General features: G+C 35.6%; 1 pseudogene; it reads right to left on the bottom strand.

The window, feature by feature from the left end:
• Positions 1 to 2,336: 2,336 nt before the first annotated feature.
• Positions 2,337 to 3,243, bottom strand: LOC131484188 (putative vomeronasal receptor-like protein 4; annotated as a pseudogene).
• Between the last annotated feature and the right edge of the window lie 1,007 nt (positions 3,244 to 4,250).

The raw sequence follows: 4,250 nt of genomic DNA, 5'->3' as shown, positions 1-4,250 counted from the left end.
AGACTTTAGCCTCTACTACAAAGCTGTCATCATCAAGACAGCATGGTATTGGCACAAAAACAGACACATAGATAGAATAGAGACTCCAGAATTGGACCCACAAAAGGATGGCCAACTAATCTTTGACAAAGCAGGAAAGAATATCCAATGCAACAAAGACAGTGTCTTTAAGAAATGGTGCTAGGAGAACTGGAAAGCAACATGCAGAAGAATGAACCTGGACCACTTTCTTACACCGTGCACAAAAATAGACTCAAAATGGATACAGGACCTGAATGTGAGACAGGAAACCATCAAAACCCTAGAGGAGAAAGCAGGAAAAAAACCTCTGTGACCTCAGTCACAGCAATTTCTTACTTGACACATCCCCAAAGGCAAGGGAATTAAAAGCAAAATGAACTTTTGGGACCTCATGAAGCTAAAAAGCTTCTGCATTGCAAAGGAAACAATCAACAAAACTAAAAGGCAACTGATAGAAAGGGAAAAGATATTTGCAAATGACACATCGGACAAAGGGCTAGTATCCAAAATCTATAAAGAACTCACCAAACTCCACACTCAAAAAACAAGTAATTCAGTGAAGAAATGGGCAGAAAACATGAATAGACACTTCTCTAAAGAAGACATCCAGATGGCCAACAGGCACATAAAAAGATGCTCAATGTCATTCCTCTTCAGGGAAATACAAACCAAAACTACACTGAGATACCCCCTCACACCAGTCAGAGTGGCTAAATGAACAAATCAGGAGACTATAGATGCTGGAGAGGATGTGGAGAAACGGGAGCCTTCTTGCACTGCTGGTAGGAATGCAAACTGGTGCAGCCGCTCTGGAAAACAGTGTGGAGGTTCCTCAAAAAAATTAAAAATGGGTCTATCCTATGACCCAGCAATAGCACCGCTAGGAATTTACCCAAGGGATACAGGCGAGCTGATACATAGGGACATTGTACCCCAATGTTTATAGCAGCACTTTCAACAATAGCCAAGTTATGGAAAGAGACTAAATATCCATCAAATGATGAATGGATAAAGAAATTGTGGTTTATATACACAATGTAATACTACTTGGCAAAGAGAAAGAATGAAATATGGCCTTTTGTAGCAACGTGGATGGAACTGGAGAGTGTCATGCTAAGTGAAATAAGCCAAGCAGAGAAAGACAGATACCATATGTTTTCACTCTTATGTGGATCCTGAGAAACTTAACAGAAGACCATGGGGGAGGGGAAGGAAAAAAAAGTTAGAGAGGGAGGGAGCCAAACCATAAGTGACTTTTTAAAACTGAGAATAAACTGAGGGTTGATGGGGGGTGGGAGGGAGGGGAAAGTGAGTTATGGGCATTGAGGAGGGCACCTGTTGGGATGAGCACTGGGTGTTGTATGGAAATCAATTTGACAATAAAATTCATATTAAAAAATACAAAAAAAGAAAATTAAATAATTCAATTTAGTACACAATATATTAGTTAATTATATTAGTCTGAGTTGATGAGAGAAATAATATACTAGATATTGAACAAAAATATTGAAGCTAAAGACATAAATAGAGAACATTTATGGAGAATAGAGTTGTCACAATGAAATATGAAGATCAGAATGGGAAGAAATAAGAATCATTTAATTGTTTCACTAGTCTATACAAAATAATAAAGCAAAATTAAAGAAATTATGATCATAAATTTCTAATTTCAAAACTAGGCATGATGTTATAAATAAGAAATGCATTGCAACAAAAGCAGATAAAGATACTCACCAGAAATCTTAATCAAAGTGTGTAAACAAAAGAAATTACAACAAAAACATTAAAAAGCACAGCGTTTTAAAGCAGAGAAAAATAAATTAGAAAACCTACAGAGGTGAGAGTACACTCGGCAGCCTTAATAGATGCCAGAACACAGATAAATAAATATAGTGTTAGAAAAGTCTTGCTTAATTAAAATTAAATGCACAGCTAAATATCTTGAACTAAAAAGAGTAAATAGAATTTTCAAATGTTGCATTATCAATAGGTAATTACTAGCATTGTAGTAAAGTACAATAGTCATGTTTTAGAGTGTATTTCTCTTGTATACAGAAAAATTTTCCTTAAGGGTGTTTGAGAAATAAAACGAAAGATAAAGGAATTGTCAACACATGGGAATATCAAATCCTCCTTGATACTATACTAAGAAACTCGAGGGTACTTGGTAACAGAGGTTTGAAAAATATTTAGATACAATAAAACTTTCAATTACATATAAATTAAAATTACATTTAAATATTATATATAAACACTCCATAATTTGAATAAAATCAAAATAATCAGTTATAGATAACGATTTTCAGAATGTGTACCTATAACTTGATTGTAATTTTCCCACACTTTTGAAACACATTTTTTTATTATTTTATAAAAACTTGTTAGCACCAATGCACTGACAGTGGCATAGACATTGGCACAAGCTTCTGGACATCCAGAATGACTGTGTCATGTGCCCATAACAGAGTGGAGGAGAAGGAGATAATGACGCCCACCTAGTACATGACCACAAAGAAACTCGCCAACAGCAGTATGGTTCGGGTGGCCCTTCTCTAGGGGGAGACTCTTGAGGAGAGGTGCTGGCACTGCCCCTGATGCCTGCACAAGAGAATCATAATGTATGCACTTGAGAGCAGCATGCCTCCAACAAACAACCATCCCTGGATATTGAAAAAGTGAAAAACGGTTCCCTGATGATGGAGTTTAGGTGAGAAAGTGAGCAGTATTTACTGACACGCAGTGGACTGCTCTGGGTCACTTTAGAAGGAGCAGCAGTATACAAGATGCAGTTACTAATGAGAGACAAACTGAGAAACCATAAGATGATAAAAGAATGGAAGATGTACTTTTTGCACGTATGTTTAAAGCTGGCCAACCAGGAGGTGCTAGGGCTGATGATGATGGCCTTGAACATGCTGAGGCGGCAAGTGGTGCTCAAGGATAGACCCCGTGTCACCCTGATCATACAGAATAAAGCCTTGAATTTGAAATCACAATGTTCAGTACTTCAAATATGTCTGTAGACATTAAAAACAGTGCAGGGAAGAGTTTTATTATGTGGACAAGAGCCAAGGGATAGATGGTTATTTCAGAAGGCTTAGGCCTGTAATCCAGAAGGAGCATGAAGATGTGGAAGAGAAGCAGGAAGGTGTTGGCAAAAATTACAATACTAACGTGTAAAATTTGGCCTATCTTAATAGTAATATAAATGGAATATGTCATCATCACAGTGGCCAAAAAAATAGATCCGTTTGTGTATCTGAAAAAAATTACACTTTACATCATCAATGTGATTCATTTTCTTGTCAAAATCATCACCACAATTTTTATTTTACTCATTTAATCAGTAAACCTATGTTGTATAAAATCTTAGAAATACAGTCTCAACATTATTTGTACACCAATTTTACTATGTGTATATTATATACATACCTACCTATCTGTCATCTTCCTATATCTATCATTCTATCTATCTATCTATCTATCCATCATCTATCTATATTCTATAATATATGCGTCATCTATCCATATTCATATGGATATCCATATCCATATTCATGCCAGGATGATGTACCCATTCCCCATACTCCTACAGTACATTCATTTCTTTTTTAGAAAGTTGTTCTTACCTTTCCTCCATTGCCCTGTCTCATATTCAGCACCAAGAATACTCATAGCCATATAAAGTATGCATACGTGTTCATATAGTTGAACTGTTATAAATTTTATGCTAATGGGGAAAGAATTACCAAACAAACAATTGGGAAAAAATTATGCCCAGGCGAGTCTTCCATCACATTCTGTGACACTTTTTCTTCTTCCTCCTTCCACATTTACAGATCATCATGATTACATTTGGTCTATCTTGATAATTCAGCATAATCTCACCTTAAAATCAGATTATTATTAATCATCTTTTTATCAGTAATCTTAATTCTCATTGCTATACAACCTAATGTATTCATATCAGGGATATGGAGATTTGCATATAGACATACCAGAGGATAAGAATAACTACTTTATTCCAAATCTTATTAAAAAATTTATTCAAGTTGAACCTGCCACATTCCCCTTTATTTTCATCACAGTTATTCATTTTGTAATTTCTTTTTATATCAGTAGGGAATTGCTGAAGACCATTTCTCAATTTTCAAGTGGACAAGAAGACAACCACATGATTATCCAGTTTATGATGTCCACAAAGTTGTTTTAAAATGTTTGTATGGAGA

This window comes from Neofelis nebulosa, chromosome 1 (assembly GCF_028018385.1).
Source record: "Neofelis nebulosa isolate mNeoNeb1 chromosome 1, mNeoNeb1.pri, whole genome shotgun sequence".
NCBI lineage: Eukaryota > Metazoa > Chordata > Mammalia > Carnivora > Felidae > Neofelis > Neofelis nebulosa.
The sequence above is the reverse complement of the archived record's forward strand: the minus strand, read 5'-3'. Positions and strand labels throughout refer to the sequence as shown.